Genomic DNA, 19,067 nt, shown 5'->3' on the forward strand with positions numbered 1-19,067 from the left:
GGTGCCTGGACGGTGTGGCAGGCAACTATAAGCCGGTGACGGCGTGTAGCCACTGGCTAAAATAGTCGGGCGGAGTCGCAACGAGTGAGCGAGGGTGCGTCTTGTATATTCAAGTAGGTTGTGCGTGTACCAAGTTATCTCTAGGGTACACTGTACAGAAAAGGGGCGATAACCCTTGAGTGGCGCTCTACAAATGAGTAATAGAATTAAAGAGTTAAGGAAAAAATATTACACTATGGCTGAGTATTGATCGCTGATCAGGAAGGGGAGGAGTGCGCTCCTCCTAACACAGAATCTGTGAAGGAACGAAACAGGGTCAAGGAAGGGCAGTTATCGCAGTCAATAGCCCGGCAATGCCAGCATTATTCAGCGCGCGTCACCTTACTTGGTCAGAGAGCAGCACCCGCTTGGCACCTACTGTGGTCTCCCGGCTCCTGGATGGTGTGGCATCTAAGATAGTTGGGGATTTTATGGAGGCGGGAGCCATAGCGTACGTGCTGACAGTCCAGTGGTCGCGCGAGAGGCAAAAACAGTCTGCGCATGCGTGCGAACGAGACACTGATTAGATGTGAATGCAGCATGAGAGTGCGTGCGTCTGGGATGCTGCTCAGGCGCGCATGTGCAGGGGACTTGGAAACGGAGTGTGAGTGGGAAAAAGTCGGTGTAAAACAGCGGGCTTGTATTAGCGCAGTGGCTAAAATATCTATGGGTGAGACAGCCATGATGGGTGGGGCGTCAGTGCCCCTGCTGGGAATGTTAATATATATGCCAAATAGTTGCAGGCACACGGAAATGTTAATATACATGCCAAATAGTGGCAGGCACACGGTTAGGGTCTCCTCAGGCTGTTCCAGGGGATATTGTCGTTCAGCCCATTTAGGTGGCTAGAAAGGCGATAAATCCATCTTTGCTCTTGTTCAAAAAGGCGGTTCTGGATATTGGGTAGATTGTTATCCAGGGCTTCCACAACGACCCATCTCATATCGTTGGTGGTGTGGCCCTTCTCCAGGAAGTGGTTCGTCTTTTTTGTGATGTTCTTCTTGCAGCGTATTGTGCTTCGATGTTCGCAAATCCTGGTTTTCACCTTCCGAGTGGTCATGCCAATGTAGACGAGATTGCATGGGCACGTTATGCGGTACACCACATTTTCAGTGTTGCAATTCGTGTGTTTGCGAAGCTCCCATATTTTGCCTGGTTCCAGGTGTAGGCTTTTAGTCGTTTCTGTGATGTGGCAGACGCTACAATTGCCGCAGGGGAAATGTCCTTTGATGTTGGGCAGACCCCAGGCGTTCAGGACCGTGTTGGTAAGCCTGGGAAGGAGAAGTGGTCTTGTGGACACAACAGTGTCTTTGATGGTGCGGGCTCTCTTGTTAGATAGGAGTGGAGGTTCCCAGTTGAGTTTGCCTGTGTTAAGTATTTTCCAATTTCTTTTGATAATTTGGGCAACTTTGTGCGTCACTGTGTTGTAGGTAGTGACGCATGTCAGTGGGGGATTGGTGGGTTCCTTTATGAGGTTGTCCAAAAGGCCATCACGATTTTGATTCCTGGCCCTTTTGTTGGCTGTCTTGGTTATTTTTTGTGGGTAGCCTCGTTGGTGCAGTTTCTCGCAAAGGTCGGTGGCCTGTGTTTTGTAGTCTTTGATGTCACTGCAATTCCTACGGAGGCGGAGGAACTGGCCATATGGGAGATTCTCACGGAGAACTCGGGGATGGAAACTGGTGAAGTGCAGTAGGGAGTTCCGGGCTGTTGGTTTAAAGTGCGTCTTACTCGTAAGGCCTCCCGAGGTTGCTTGTATATCCAAATCAAGAAAGGTGGTCTTGTGCCTGTCTGCGTTATGTGTAAATTTGAGATTAGGGTCACATGTGTTGATCCATTCGCAGAATGAGGCCAGGGACTCTTGTGATCCCTCCCAAATTAGGAGGATGTCATCAATATATCGCCTATAGAACTTGATTTGGGGAATGCGTGGTGTGCTGTTATTGAGAAGGTGTTTTGTCTCAAAATTGAATACATACAAGCCTGCTATGCTGGGGGCGAAAACGCTCCCCATAGAAGTGCCGTACTTCTGTAAGTAGAGTTTACCCTGGTACTCAAAGTAGTTTTCTTTGAGTGCCAAGGTGGCGCATTTCAGTACAAAAGAGCGTGGGGTTCTGTGTTGCCAATTGGAGTCTCTTAGAGCCTCTTCTAGTACTCTCAAAGTATCATCTTGGGGAAGACTAGTATAAAGGCTTTCCACATCAAGTGATACGAGAAAGGAGGTGTTGGGGTCGTAGTTCACGTCTGCTAGTAGTCCTAGAAGGTCCTTAGTGTCTTTAAGGTACGTACTGGTGGATTGGACCAGTGGTTGCAGGAAATGGTCGCAGAAACGTGACAGGGGTTCAAGCAGTGACCCAATGCCTGAGACGATGGGGCGTCCAGGAGGGGGGGTTTTGTTTTTATGGATTTTTGGGACTGTGTAGAAATATGGAATTTTGCCTTGTGTGGTAGTGAGGAATTTTGCCTCATTCTTAGATATATGACCAGAGCTTTCCGCATCTTCCACTATGGTTTTGATGCGGGTTTTCAAAGTGGGCGTGGGGTCATGAGTGAGTAACTCGTAGTTCTTGGTGTCATTTAGTAGGCGCTCACATTCCCGATGGTAATCATCTTTATTGAGTATGACCGTACCTCCCCCTTTATCTGCCGGTTTGATGATAATGTCTGTATTGGTTTTCAAAGACATGAGAGCCATGCGTTCTGCTTTGCTGGTGTTTTGGAACGTGTGGGGTTCTTTGAGTGCTTCTATTTCTTTGTACACTGTCTGTTCATATACCACGATCTCCGGTGGTATGGAGCAAGGTGGAGGCATAAATGCGGATTTGGCCCTGAGGGTGGTGTCCCCCTGGTCTTCCAGATCAGTGGTGGTCGGAGTGTTTTCAAAGAAGGCCTTGAGTTTGATTTTGCGGAAAAATTCCGCCAGTTCACAATGTAATTTAAATTTGTCCAATTTGGTTGTGGGAGCAAAGCCGAGGCCTTTATCTAGAATGGCTATTTCTGTGGGTGTAAGAGCATAGTTGGAGAGGTTGGTGACTAGGCTCAGCGCGTGCTCGGGCCTGGTTGTTGGTCTCTGGTTTGGCTCCTTGTTTGGGCACCCTGCTGCGGGTTGTCCTGCCAGTGTACGGTGTTCCCTCTGCGTCTCCTTCCGCGTCCTCGTCGGCCTCTTCCTAAAAAAGCCTGTGGATGGGTTTGGTTCAGGTATGGCGGTGGGGGACCAAAAGGCGGATTCCAGCCGTATCCGAACTGGGGGTGCATCGGTTGGTACATGGGTGGATAAGCCAAGTTGGGTCCCTGGGGGCCGTGGGGCAATGGTGGTTGCCATCCAGGTTGTCCATTTCTGCCTTGTTGGCGTCTGCGGTAGCTGCTGTTGCTGGAACCGCTACTTGCGGATGAGTCATCATCTGATGAGGTGCCTGTTGTGTCTGCCCGGTGGGGTGGTTGGTAATCAGCTTCTGCATAGGGGTATGTCTTGGCGTAGGAGAATCTTTTGAGGTCCTTCTGGAATTTGTTGATCTTATTTTGTGTAAGGCCTTCTTTGTACTCGTTGATTTCTTTGTTTGTTTCATCCAATTTTTTCTTAAATGAAGACAGTGTAGCTTTGAAATGAGATTCTGTAGCTTGTATTTCGATGAGAAAAGCATCAGAGAGACGTTTGGATGTTTGGATGATGAGTATCATCCAGTCACGGGTACATCTCCATGCTATTTGGGCCCAGTCTTTCCGAAAGGTCGGGTCTTCAAGGAAGATCCGCGGGGCATTGGTGACAATTAGCCCCCTGGGTGCCGTGTTGTTTCGTAGGTATTCTGTCAGAATGACTCCGTGGAGTATAGTGCGTATTCTGTTGCGTTTTTTCTCATTGAGATTTTCCCAATCTGCTGTTTGGGCAATGGATGATGCCAGATTGAAGTCTGCCAGTAGGGGAGGATTGTCAAGTATACTGTTAACGTCGTCCAGCGTGAACCCTAGACCCGGGTTTTCAGCCATAGTGAAAAAAGGGGGTGGGGGGGGGGAAAGAGAGGGAGAAAAAGAAGAACGAGCGAGCGTCGTCAGTAGAGGAGGCTCTCGCAGCTGTGCGCTGCAAATCAATGAGGAGAACAATGGGAGAGCTAGGGAGGCAAGGGTGCGTCCGTATCCCCTGTAATATATATAAGATTAATCAAAAATGGACAGACCCATTGGTGTTGGTACGATCACTGGCAAGCAGTGCTTGGGAACCCACTAGGTGAGTAAAAGGCCCCTCACACACCAACCTAGTTGGTGTCATGCTTCACTTTGAAAACCCGCATCAAAACCATAGTGGAAGATGCGGAAAGCTCTGGTCATATATCTAAGAATGAGGCAAAATTCCTCACTACCACACAAGGCAAAATTCCATATTTCTACACAGTCCCAAAAATCCATAAAAACAAAACCCCCCCTCCTGGACGCCCCATCGTCTCAGGCATTGGGTCACTGCTTGAACCCCTGTCACGTTTCTGCGACCATTTCCTGCAACCACTGGTCCAATCCACCAGTACGTACCTTAAAGACACTAAGGACCTTCTAGGACTACTAGCAGACGTGAACTACGACCCCAACACCTCCTTTCTCGTATCACTTGATGTGGAAAGCCTTTATACTAGTCTTCCCCAAGATGATACTTTGAGAGTACTAGAAGAGGCTCTAAGAGACTCCAATTGGCAACACAGAACCCCACGCTCTTTTGTACTGAAATGCGCCACCTTGGCACTCAAAGAAAACTACTTTGAGTACCAGGGTAAACTCTACTTACAGAAGTACGGCACTTCTATGGGGAGCGTTTTCGCCCCCAGCATAGCAGGCTTGTATGTATTCAATTTTGAGACAAAACACCTTCTCAATAACAGCACACCACGCATTCCCCAAATCAAGTTCTATAGGCGATATATTGATGACATCCTCCTAATTTGGGAGGGATCACAAGAGTCCCTGGCCTCATTCTGCGAATGGATCAACACATGTGACCCTAATCTCAAATTTACACATAACGCAGACAGGCACAAGACCACCTTTCTTGATTTGGATATACAAGCAACCTCGGGAGGCCTTACGAGTAAGACGCACTTTAAACCAACAGCCCGGAACTCCCTATTGCACTTCACCAGTTTCCATCCCCGAGTTCTCCGTGAGAATCTCCCATATGGCCAGTTCCTCCGCCTCCGTAGGAATTGCAGTGACATCAAAGACTACAAAACACAGGCCACCGACCTTTGCGAGAAACTGCACCAACGAGGCTACCCACAAAAAATAACCAAGACAGCCAACAAAAGGGCCAGGAATCAAAATCGTGATGGCCTTTTGGACAACCTCATTAAGGAACCCACCAATCCCCCACTGACATGCGTCACTACCTACAACACAGTGACGCACAAAGTTGCCCAAATTATCAAAAGAAATTGGAAAATACTTAACACAGGCAAACTCAACTGGGAACCTCCACTCCTATCAAACAAGAGAGCCCGCACCATCAAAGACACTGTTGTGTCCACAAGACCACTTCTCCTTCCCAGGCTTACCAACACGGTCCTGAACGCCTGGGGTCTGCCCAACATCAAAGGACATTTCCCCTGCGGCAATTGTAGCGTCTGCCACATCACAGAAACGACTAAAAGCCTACACCTGGAACCAGGCAAAATATGGGAGCTTCGCAAACACACGAATTGCAACACTGAAAATGTGGTGTACCGCATAACGTGCCCATGCAATCTCGTCTACATTGGCATGACCACTCGGAAGGTGAAAACCAGGATTTGCGAACATCGAAGCACAATACGCTGCAAGAAGAACATCACCAAAATGACGAACCACTTCCTGGAGAAGGGCCACACCACCAACGATATGAGATGGGTCGTTGTGGAAGCCCTGGATAACAATCTACCCAATATCCAGAACCGCCTTTTTGAACAAGAGCAAAGATGGATTTATCGCCTTTCTAGCCACCTAAATGGGCTGAACGACAATATCCCCTGGAACAGCCTGAGGAGACCCTAACCGTGTGCCTGCCACTATTTGGCATGTATATTAACATTTCCGTGTGCCTGCAACTATTTGGCATATATATTAACATTCCCAGCAGGGGCACTGACGCCCCACCCATCATGGCTGTCTCACCCATAGATATTTTAGCCACTGCGCTAATACAAGCCCGCTGTTTTACACCGACTTTTTCCCACTCACACTCCATTTCCAAGTCCCCTGCACATGCGCGCCTGAGCAGCATCCCAGACGCACGCACTCTCATGCTGCATTCACATCTAATCAGTGTCTCGTTCGCACGCATGCGCAGACTGTTTTTGCCTCTCGCGCGACCACTGGACTGTCAGCACGTACGCTATGGCTCCCGCCTCCATAAAATCCCCAACTATCTTAGATGCCACACCATCCAGGAGCCGGGAGACCACAGTAGGTGCCAAGCGGGTGCTGCTCTCTGACCAAGTAAGGTGACGCGCGCTGAATAATGCTGGCATTGCCGGGCTATTGACTGCGATAACTGCCCTTCCTTGACCCTGTTTCGTTCCTTCACAGATTCTGTGTTAGGAGGAGCGCACTCCTCCCCTTCCTGATCAGCGATCAATACTCAGCCATAGTGTAATATTTTTTCCTTAACTCTTTAATTCTATTACTCATTTGTAGAGCGCCACTCAAGGGTTATCGCCCCTTTTCTGTACAGTGTACCCTAGAGATAACTTGGTACACGCACAACCTACTTGAATATACAAGACGCACCCTCGCTCACTCGTTGCGACTCCGCCCGACTATTTTAGCCAGTGGCTACACGCCGTCACCGGCTTATAGTTGCCTGCCACACCGACCAGGCACCCCACGAGAGCAACCCACACGCTCCATGCTGGCCTCACTGTTAGCTCACCAAGGGCGTATTGTGCACGCCTAAACACCTGACATCCTGAAGCACCAGCCAATAGCCGCATGTCACAACGTGTGTGTTGCCACCTGCACGATCATTTGCCTATAAAGATCCTTTCACAGTCAGTCAAAGATTGCATTTTATAATTGTTTGGTGCGTATCATAGCATCTTTTGCCATCTATGTCTGTGTATTGTTTTCTTTCCCACAGGTTTTTCGCTGCGGTGTCTGCCATTGAGCTGATATCGCTTCCACACACCTTAGTGAGTGTGTAGGTAAATTACCCCCTTTTTTATCTTTTTCACTATTCACGTGGCCCTGTTTTGCCACTCACTGCAGAAAGCCCCGCACATTCTAAGGTGGGCTGAAACATGTAGACCATACACATAGTCAACTACGAAATTAAATTCCTTTCTTAGTTGCTCCACATAATTTTTAATTTTAATATATCCTGAGCCGCCATCATTAAATTTCCCCCGGCAAGGATTCTCAGAGGTATTTTTAACTTTACACAACATCACACTATCACACCACACCAGCTCCGCTGTAGTCAGGCGTTGCAGCACAACCGGGAGGCGCTCGGCCACCCGGTTGGGGCCCCTATGATGAAGCATGACACCAACTAGGTTGGTGTGTGAGGGGCCTTTTACTCACCTAGTGGGTTCCCAAGCACTGCTTGCCAGTGATCGTACCAACACCAATGGGTCTGTCCATTTTTGATTAATCTTATATATATTACAGGGGATACGGACGCACCCTTGCCTCCCTAGCTCTCCCATTGTTCTCCTCACAGATGTAAATTTGATGACAGATTTGTAACAGGTCCAGTCTTCTCAAATAAAAGAACTTTAACTTCTATGTCATGTATGAATGTATTGTGTCTGATATTCCCATACCTCACACCAAGCCCAAGAGCAGTGGAATGCCTGAACAGGCCCAGAAGTAAGCATAAAGTCAATAAGTACGTGGAAAAGAAGCTGGGTTGGTTATGGTTAGTGCATTGTGATATAGTGTTCTTAAAAGAGGTGATTCTTCAACTCTTCTCTAAATTAAAGCTGCGTTGGGGCAGTCCTGATGGATACAAGGATTGTTGTTCCAGATTCTAGGTGCGGAGATGGAAAAGGCCTAATGTATTGTCTTTTTTCCAAATGTGATTGTGACTTTGCTGCAGGTATGCCAAGGTTCACCCGAGGTCATGAGCTTGTCTGCAGCATACGGTTTGGTGCTAGTCATTAAGAGCAGCCAATGGGGTTCCATCAGGATGGGGATGATGGGTTCATATTTCTTCATGCACTGGATGAGACATGCTGCATCAAGTAAACTCACCTAAGGGATGCCATTGTGGAGTCCGGGAGGCCATGCAGTAGGGCACTACCACCATCACATTTTGGTGAATGTGACGTTGAACAGTAGTGCTCAAGTCAATTTCTGGAAGAAATGGGTTAACTTTTTAAAAAAGTGAGCACTGGCATTAGGTGGGATTTGAATTTTGGGGGAAATGTGTTTCTAGAGGGCGAGGTTGGTGTCTAGAGTGAATCCAAGTCACTTCGCATTTGATCAAAGTTGCAGTTCGAAGCCGTCAATGGTCATGTCATTGAGCTTGGTTTGTGCTCTATTTTGTTTATTGTTCCTAGCAAATAACCTGAATTCTGTCTTTGTATAGTTGAGCTTTAGGTAGGCTCTGTAACTCCGGGTCTGGGTGATGTGCAAGCAGAGTTTAAGGCATTGGATGTCTAAAGCGAGGACTGACATTTAATGTTACCACTCAACTCTAAATGAGCCAATGTAGAGTAAAGCAAAATCCTTCTTGCGAATTACGTGCTAGAAATCGAAAAATCCACTGGTGGAATTTCCAGATCCAGAGGGGTGGTATGGATAATGCATGAGATTATTAGTTTGAAGTTTTCAGATTTGCTGTTTCCATCACACTATATATATGCTGTAAAGAAAATCAGCTGGCAGGTTCACCTGTAAACAGCAGAAATGTCTGCAAACTCGCAACTCTAAACCGGCTATTTCGTGCAGATTTTCATTTTTACAATTTTGGCTGATAATGGAAGAAAGTTATAAGGCTACCATTGGAAAATACGCAGCTGATTGAGGAAGCAGCAGCAGAATTACCAAGACATGATTCCAAAGATGAACTTAATTTCACTTACAGATTCTCTGCTGGCAGCCAGTTACCAAGGTGCGTATGAACTGGTCAAAAGAGAACATTGCATATGCGTCTTTGCTGCACTCAACAGCTTTTACCCCCTATGCTTACCCCCTTCATAAGAAAACTCAGCACAAAAGGTGAACAAACACTCTGTTTACAGCATAGACAAAAAAAAAATCAATGATAGTGGTGATACAATGACCTCGAACAAGGTAAAATAACCATTCAAACTGAAATTATATTTATTTGAATTTTAACATAGAATGTAGCAATTTTAAAGACGTTTAAAACAAATCCATAGTTAAAGTAAACGACCAATAGAAAAAATAAACCTGATGTCGAGAAACTGTCATTTAACAGACTGTGAATGGTTTAAAAATAACAGGCCCTTATTGTGCAGCTGATTTAACCTTCCGTGTAAATGATTGACCTATGCCTCAAATTGTATTCCGTTATTTCATCTGTGCTAACATTTAGTTTAAACTACGTGGTTTTTTAAATTCTTTTTAAAAGAATCCCTGAAGCACTGGCCAGTGTTCCTGTGCTAAGCAAAATGAAAGCGCGCCCGGACAGGACATTTCCTTTCTGCTGCCAGCCAAAGAAGTGCAAATGCAGGCATCTGCATAACAAGGCTCCAAGTAGCCAATCTTGGTTTTGACAGCTCCAGGCCGTGACTGTTAGAGACAGGGGGGATGGGCTCTCCTGCTAGTGACCACACCGTCATCCGCTTCAGTCAACACGCATACACAGACGTCACCCAAAGATTACACTGACACTTTATTTGTGGGTGAAGAACTGCTGCAGGTTTATTTCATACATACAGTATGATAATAAAATTGGGTTATCTTACGGGCGATCCAGGGCAGGCAGCCCCTTGCTGCTCCGCCCGCCTGGTGAGCCAGCACACACGGTGGGTCGATGCCCGGCAGTGTGGCACATAATTATCTACAGATCATCCGTCGGGTCACGTGATCTGTCTCCTACTCCCGCCCCTTCCGACAGGGGCGGAGCGTGTTGTGGCACACCCCCGGTTGGTCAGGCCCCCCAACCGCCCGAAGGACTAACGGGGCGCCGTCGCGGTCTTCCCAGAACCCCCTTCGGCTCCTGGACCTTGGCTCGGGCACCCTTACTGTACCGGACAGGGGTACCCTTACTGTACCGCCTGTCGCAGAGGTACCCTTACTGTACCCGTCTGCATCCAGATCGCCCTGTAACTCCGCCTGCAACGCAAAAAAGAAAACATTAAAACATTCCAATAACGCGCTATGCCTGACACGTGGGGTAAGTGGAAAGGGTGGGATAACGCGTGTCCAGGCTGGAGCGGCGCGCAGGGAACAGAGGAGGAACTGGGCAAGAGGGCCTCCTAAGTAGGGGGGCAAGCCGCGCCCCCCGCCCCCAACGGCCCGCCTCCAACTCCACACTATTGGGGGTCATAACCCTGGTGGGCGTAGCCTCGCGCGCGAGGCAGCAAGGGGGAAGGCTCCGACGGGCGGCCACTAGAATGCTGCCCTGCTGATGTCCCACTGCTTGGGACGCGGGCAGCGGCATAGTGACCACACCGTCATCCGCTTCAGTCAACACGCATACACAGACGTCACCCAAAGATTACACTGACACTTTATTTGTGGGTGAAGAACTGCTGCAGGTTTATTTCATACATACAGTATGATAATAAAATTGGGTTATCTTACGGGCGATCCAGGGCAGGCAGCCCCTTGCTGCTCCGCCCGCCTGGTGAGCCAGCACACACGGTGGGTCGATGCCCGGCAGTGTGGCACATAATTATTTACAGATCATCCGCCGGGTCACGTGATCTGTCTCCTACTCCCGCCCCTTCCGACAGGGGCGGAGCGTGTTGTGGCACACCCCCGGTTGGTAAGGCCCCCCAACCGCCCGAAGGACTAACGGGGCGCCGTCGCGGTCTTCCCAGAACCCCCTTCGGCTCCTGGACCTTGGCTCGGGCACCCTTACTGTGCCGGACAGGGGTACCCTTACTGTACCGCCTGTCGCAGAGGTACCCTTACTGTACCCGTCTGCATCCAGATCGCCCTGTAACTCCGCCACAGCTCTGGGGAGGCTACCGTCGCTGCCAGAGCCCCCCTCTCCTAACAAGTGTTACTGATGTCCTTTGCTAGCCAGTGCCTCTTGTACGTCAAGCAGGAACATGTCCATCCCTACCCTGGACAGGTGCACCCCGTCAGCCTCATAATACCCCTCAACCCTCTCCTGGATCAAAGCATGTCTGATGAAGCCCATGCCCCTGCGCTCCATGAATTTCTGCATGGACCTATTAAGCCTCCTACGGGACCGCTCTACCGCCGCCGGGGACCTAGCCCCTCTCCAAACCCTACGGGGGACGATTTCAGACCACCAGACCTCGCATGACCCCCCGGCTTGGCTAATGGCCTGCAAGTCAGTTTGCATCGACAGGAGCAGAGCCCTCCTCCCCCTGGCAACCAGGTCATTACCCCCTAAGTGCAAGATGATAACAGAGGGCAGGACCCCTACAACTGCCAGGCGCTGCTCAATTGTTCCGCGGGCTTCACTCCATTTCATGCCCGGGGAACCCAACCACACAAGCTGTGTAGTAGCAAAGTTCTGCGACCAGTTCCTGTGTGCTGCCCAGCGTTCCAGCCTCGTGATGTAGGAATGGCCTACCAACCAGACCTGGGGACCTGTCAATAAAGCGATGAAACGGCTTTTAGGTAATCGTATCTTTATTACACACACAAAAATTGATACGTTCATCATAATGGACCAAAAAAACCCGGAGCGGGAACAAAGATCAGGGCTGCACCACAGCATTACGGACGGACATACTTCTTAAAACAGTCCGATTCCCAGCGGCCCACCCCTTTTACTCCTTCCGGGCCCAGGTCGGCCTTGGCCGCAGAAGTAGCAGCACCAATCCTAAAGGAGTGCGAGGAGAACCTGCGCCCGCACCCCGCTAGACCGGCTCTAGCCAGCGAGGCTCCCAGTAGACGCTCGAACTGAAATTTGGTAAGGGGGGATCCGTCCGCATGAACCAGAAAGGGACCAGGGGATACTGGACGCAGAGCCAGGTATTCCCTGACCAAGTGAACCGGGCAGTACCTGTTGTCCCCTAGGGTCTGTAACACCACCGTCTTCCCCCTCCCCGCCTGGTCTGTTTTTGATCTGCGAATCCGTAGCTCCACTGCTGTATTGAGGGTCACATCCGCAATCCCCAGCGCGCAATCAGACAGGTCTTCCCTAGATTTTGCCACTAGCTCGCTGACCCTGAAAGCGCCAAAGAATGCCAGGCAGAAGGCTGTTGAAAACAAGCTGGCTTCGAACGGTGAGAAAGTCACCAGGGGTAACACGTCTAGGAGGAGCTGGAGGTCTCTGAATTCAATGGGTGCCCTGGTGTCTGGTTGTCTAACCTCCTCCCTGGCCCAACCCTTCAGGGCCGCCCTGATCTTGGAAGATCCCGCGGGGTCGCCACTACCATCTAGCCTGGCATCGTGGCGCACCGCTGCCAAGTGACCGCTAATCCAGGAGTGCGATCTGCCATTCTCCTTGGCCCACACCACAAAGGCCTCCACTTGTTCTTCCGCCCCCAAGGCTAAGGCACCCAGCGCCTCCCCTACAGCTCTGAAGGTCGCTAGCTGCGAGTCGTATTTCCGCCGCGTTGCTGGCGCCAGGGACCTCTCCCCCATCTTCCTCAGTCTCTCTCCCACTGAAGCAAGCGCCAGAGGTGGTCCGGAAATGGTGTCATCTCCGCCCTTGCCCGCGGCCAGGCCTCCCGGAACCGGAGCCACTGAAAGCGAGAAAGAGCGTCAGCTGCCACATTCCGTACACCCGCGATGTGCCGTGCCCTACACTCGACGTTGCTGCGCAGGCCCTCCCTGACTAACTCCCTCAGCAGGCTTAGGACTAGCGGGCACGAGGCATTCAGGCCGTTGATGGCGTGCACCACCGCCATGTTGTCAGACCAGAAGACAACCTTCCTGTTGCTCAGTGCCGCCCGCCAGAGATGCAGTGCTACTACAATTGGGAAGAGCTCCAACACTGCCACATTCTGCGTCACCTTCTTCTCACGCCATGCATTGGGCCATCGCATCGCGCACCATTCTTCCCCCAGAATCACACCAAAACCTTCCCTTCCAGACGCATCTGAAAACAAGCAGAGCTCCTGACTGGCTATCCATGGGGCCCTCCAAATCACCGTCCCGTTAAAGTCCCTGAGGAATTCCGCCCACATGGCCAGGTCAGCCTTCAAGCCCGCGGTCAGTCTTACAAAGTGGTGCTTCTGAGTCACCTTTGCCGTGGCCCCCGCCAGTCTCCTTGAAAACACTCTGCCTGCTGGGATCACTCTCGCTGCAAAATTCAATTTGCCAATCAAGCTCTGGACAGCCCCGAGGGTCGCTTTGTCCTTGCCCAGCAGCGCCTGGATATCCTGTAACAAGCCCAGTACCTTCTCAGCGGGGAGCCTCGACTCGCCCTTTACCGTGTCCAACTCCACGCCAAGAAAGGTCAGCACCTGCGCAGGGCCCTCGGTCTTACCTGGGGCAAGGGGAACACCCAGAAACTCTGCCAGCTCCTCAAACCGACTCAAGCCCACTGCACACTCGTCTGACCCACTCGCACCAAAAAATAGGAAGTCATCTAGATAGTGGGTCACCTGTGTGATCCCGTGGAGTTCCCCCAAGGCCCACTGAAGGAACGAACTGAAGGCTTCGAAGTAGGCGCAGGAGACAGCACAGCCCATCGGCATGCAGCGATCATAAAAGAACTGCCCCGCCCACTTGAAGCCTAGCAGATGTTGACTGGCTGGATGAACCGGCAGCAGGCGGAATGCGGATTCGATGTCCGCCTTCGCAAGCCACGCCCCCTGCCCCACTCTCCTGACCATGTCAATGGCCATGTCCAGGGAGCAGTATACCACAGAACAAATACCCTCGTCCAGCCAGTGGTTCACCGAATTTCCTTCAGGGTAAGACAAGTGGTGGATTAAACGATAGGTGCCTTGTTGCTTTTTTGGCACCACCCCCAGTGGTGACACCAAAAAGTTGTCCAAGGGCGGGCCACTAAAAGGACCCGCTACCCTACCTGCTGACAACTCTTTCCTCACCTTTTGGTCCACCACCCCGGGCATATCCCTAGCGGATTTAAGGTTCTTCGCATCTCGGGACTCCAGCGGCCCACTGTAGGGAATCCTAAACCCATCGATGAACCCCCCCGCCAGGAGCGGTCTGTCCCGGAGCAGTGGATACCGCCCAATGAGTGGAAGGATATTTCCGAGGATGATGGGTGAAGGACCTTTGACGGGGGCCATGGCGCTCTGTGGTGCACCTTGAAATGCGGGGGGCATGACTGGTGTGGGAGGGAGGGTTGCTGACGAGGGAGGGGGCCCATGTGTGGTCTCAGGGTCGGGCATCAGTCCTGGTCGATGCTGTGGGCTGCGGTGCGCTCTGGCTGGAGGAGCAAGAAGTGGCAGGGTGCTGCGCGCCGCACTTGCTGCAGCTATGTGCGAACTTACATGACCTCCCCCAGGTGCAGTTGCCCCCATTGTAAAGGCGGCACGTCCCAGAATTGAATCGCTTGCCCTGCCGCTGCCCCCGCCCCCTGCCACCCCGAAAAGGCTGCTTAAATGGGCGCTTGGGAAATTGGTCTTTCTTTTTATCAGATGCCTCAGCCTGCCCTTTATATGCCTGGTCCTTCTTTTCCCTGGTGGGGCGGCACATGTGTTCCACCCAGAGCTGAATTTCTTTCTGGTCCCACCCCAGGTCCGGGCATATGGCCATTCTTTTTCTGAAATCCTGGCCATAGTAGAACCACCCTAAACCCCCAGAGAGCCTCGCCTCCTCTTGTATAGTGCTGGCATACTGTATTAGAGCCTCACTCTGGTCGGAAAATTTCTGCACTATGACAGCTGCCAATATATTGAATGCAGATGTCCAATTTTCGATCGTCTTGTCCGGCCATCGCTGGTACCTGACCCTCTCCTCTTCCTTGCGCCCCATCTTTCTCGTGTCCACCCCAGCAGACCCATGCATAAGTAATGTCAGGATGTCTATATACTCCCTCCTCCAGATCCCTTCTTTTGCGGCCTGCGGCACCAACCACGCCAGGGAGCAGCGGCCTGATGCCAGCGGTGCTTGGGTAACGAGGGGCTTCGGGACCTGAGTTACACCCTCCCCTCCAGACGCCGCCACAACCGTTGCTATGGCGGGCGCAGACTCAGCAGCAGCAGGGATGGAGGGTGTGGCAATCGCCTGTGCGGGTGGAGGGGGCGCCAGTGCGCCGGCCGGGGGGGTGCTTGCCGCCATACTTGAGGAGGGGCCGGCATCCCCTGGTGTTGACAACCCCAACGCTCCCCCCAGCTCACCATTGCGTCGTTCAACGGTTGTACTCTGCCCAGCCCAGACTTGTAGGACGGGCGCCTGAGCAGGTGCGGGGGCCGTGGCTGGGGGCACCTGTGGCGGTGCGGCCAGCGCGTCGAGGCGGCTCTGGAAAACAGACATGAGGCCAAGCATCTGGTCCATGGCTTTGCCCATCTGGGCCAAGTCAGTGAGTCCTGTGGCAGAGTCGTGCACCGGTGTTGTTGCGACTGCTGGGAGGCCGGTACGTGTTGCGGTCGCCTGCCGTTTCCTGGCCGGCTGGGCCTCTGGCATGTCTTTTGATGTGGGCTTACGCACCCTGGTGGACCTCCAGGGCTCTGACCCGGATAGGCCTGGGGCGCCCTCGGAGGGGGGGGGAGTTACGACAACGCCCGAATCCTCCACCCTGCGGCCCTCCAGAAAACCTTGGGCCCACGCCGTGCCCTTCTCTCGGGCGAACGCCATAAAGTCCGCCCAAACCCCTTCCTGTGGTGCGCTCGACTGCGTCTCCTCGACCGACGTTTCTTGGGAGAACAGTGGACCCGGTGTCCCGATATTCTCCATGGCAGGTGGGCTACTCCGAAAGTACAGCTATGCGCGTCCCCTTGGCGCCTTCGCCTCGGATCCTAGCCCTACGCTCGCGGGCTGTCCCTCACCGGATCTGCAATTGGGGAAAGGAGCGGAGTTAGTACAATAAAGATGTGATGCACTAGATATCCCATGACCCCAACGCTAGTAACCCGATACGCACATGCGTGCGGCGTGCCTTATGGCCAAGCGCGTCGCAAAACTACCCTCTCATGGTACGGGGCTGACCGCATCCGTGAACACCTTGTGGGCAGCTTGGTCTTAGTCTGACCATGGTTGTCGGCCGCTCCCCTGGGGTAAAGACAGTAATTGCACTCCCCCCCCAGCGGCCCACCCACCCTGGATACCTCATTCCTTGCATGCCCAAGCATGGCGGTTCAAGCCCACATCGTTCGGCGCCCTCGGTAGGTTACAGCAGGGAAGCGCGCCTCCGCAGTCAAATGCCTATTGGTCTGTTGCGCGCCGCCGGCCGCGGGGCTTGAAAACCTAGACCCAAACCCCGTACCTAACCTCCGCATCCTGAAGGACTCGCGCACAATAACGCAGCGGGCCCGTCTCCCATCTCGCCTATAGTGATTGCAAGCCGCTGCAGCGCTCTCCAGTGAGTGCCGCAAGCACTGGATAAGGAAGCGGCGTCCCACCAGCCCCACACCCATCTGTGGTCTTATCACGCGCCACAGCGTTGCTGGCCCATGCCCCGATCACAGCAGAAGGCGACTCCCTATTGCAGGTGCGTAGTAAATATCCGCGTGGCCCCGCCCGCTAAGTCTAGGCGCGCTGCACCCGACCGCATTTACATTACACACTCAGGCACTAGGGTGGTTCGCATCTGACCCGCACCACGAGGGGTGGCTCGCCGTCCCACCACTCGCACAACACGCGGTTAAAGGCATAACGGCCCGCGCAACTGTCGCGTGGAAGGAGGGGGGGCTCTTGGTGTTGTTTCGTGAGCTATATTTCACTGCGTGGACCCAACCCACCGGTAAAGGCGCGCTGAACGAGATCACCGTATCACCGGCACACCCTTTTATCACATGGAACGTGCGCGTCGAGTCCCGTACATAAGGCATAACCGCGCCGTCCTTGACCAACGCACAACCCCCGCTAGGTCGGTCCAAAGTGTGCGCGCAACTGTCGCGTGGAAGGGTGGTACCCTTACTATTGTATAGTGTGTTAACGTCATCACGTGGACCCCCAACCAGCCGGTCATGGCGCGCTGCGCAAGAGCAGTCTCACCGACACACATTTGATTCCTGAGAGCGCGCGCGTCATGTCCCCTAACATACGGTATGGCCGCGCCGACCCCGACCGACACACAACCACGCTCGGCCGTGTGGCTCCCAATGTAAATGGCGACTCCCTGCTATTGTGGCCTCCGAATGCAACACGCCAAACATTCATGCGCCGAACCCGACAAAACGATGACACTACGCACACACCGCTACGACCTATCACGATGCGCACATCAACTACGGGAAGGGATCAGAATACACCGGGTGTGAACGCGACGCGCATAACAACGGACAAAACATATCCCCCATGTCCATTTCAACACGCACATGGCTGGTTGCCCATAACGCCAAACGTGGAAGAACGAGTATTACTACTGCATCCGCGTCGTTGCCTATACCATGTGTGCCAGCTCACCGAGATTGGTGCGCTTTCTGCCCCCCACCGTACCAGCATTACACGTAAGGCGAAGGGCACTAACTAGCCATCCCGCCATGCGCACGCAACGCGCGAACTAACTCTTACCCCCTGTTCCACGGAGAGTGCCTGCGTTACGATGGCCGCTGGCCTTTGTAGGTTCCGCCCCACCAGGAGCCAACCTCAATAGTGTTTTTTCGATGCCTTAACTGCGAGTCAGGGGGGGACACAACGTCAAGCAGCCTCACCGTACACGCGGCCCATAAACGCGCCAAATATGTCAGCAAACCGAGTGTCCACGCGGGACAAGAGGGGGGGGGGGGATGCTCCCGACTTTGCTGCGCGGCGTTTAGGATCAAACAGTAGGCAAAAGGCACATACTACTACACCGGGCCCCCGGCGCTCCCTGCCTGCGGGCTGTAGTACATCTTTACTATGGATGTCACTTCACGGGCCTCTGCTCTCTACGCGCCAGATATCTCTGTGGGCGCGACGGCCCCACCGATCCCAGACACCCCACAGGGTCGCCGTGATCCGATGGGCCCCAAACTTAAGTATTCGGCCCGACTCGCGCCGTGACCCGCCTACACTCTAGGGCCTTCTAACTTCTAAAAGGCATTCTGAGAATGAGCCCGTTCTGTTCGTGCGGTCTTGTGCGCACTACCTGCGTACCTATGTAAACTGACGAGTGTTCCCACGCGCGTTCACCCGCTCGGCCCTACAGCTTCTTGGCGGTTTCCTGTGAAGGTACGCGCCGAACGCATGCACGCCCACCGAGGCGAGCGGCACTCTCTACCCATTGGTCCGGGGACTTTACCACCCACAGAAACAATGGCCGCGCGTGCTGCCGCTTCCGATCGGACCGCTAGTCCGGTACAGGGCCTCCCTCACCCTGCCCCCCGCAATCGCCCCGCGACCCGAGACCCGCCCCCCAACAACACCCGCATTGCCCCGCAGGGGCGCGGGCCACTGCTTGCGCCCCCCACACCCATGGCCATCCGGGCCACAGGGCCCTGTACACCTGGTCATGCCCAGGGACAGGGCCGGGGTGGGAGAGGTCAGCAAGACTCACCGGACGTAGAGGATCTCACAAAGACACGACGTCGCTGGAGGGGCCTCGATCAGGAACCGCGGTGCGAGACGGACGGAATAACGCGTGTCCAGGCTGGAGCGGCGCGCAGGGAACAGAGGAGGAACTGGGCGAGAGGGCCTCCTAAGTAGGGGGGCAAACCGCGCCCCCCGCCCCCAACGGCCCGCCTCCAACTCCACACTATTGGGGGTCATAACCCTGGTGGGCGTAGCCTCGCGCGCGAGGCAGCAAGGGGGAAGGCTCCGACGGGCGGCCACTAGAATGCTGCCCTGCTGATGTCCCACTGCTTGGGACGCGGGCAGCGGCAATCCTAATGCACACACCT

At 53.1% G+C, this 19,067-nt stretch overlaps 1 non-coding gene across 1 annotated transcript; it reads right to left on the bottom strand.

Moving 5' to 3' along the window:
* Positions 1–18,264: 18,264 nt before the first annotated feature.
* On the bottom strand, positions 18,265–18,547 carry LOC146861921 (RNase MRP). The gene has a single exon (XR_014978644.1).
* Positions 18,548–19,067: the final 520 nt, after the last annotated feature.

Source organism: Triturus cristatus, chromosome 2_2 (assembly GCF_964204655.1).
Source record: "Triturus cristatus chromosome 2_2, aTriCri1.1, whole genome shotgun sequence".
Taxonomy (NCBI): Eukaryota; Metazoa; Chordata; class Amphibia; order Caudata; family Salamandridae; genus Triturus; species Triturus cristatus.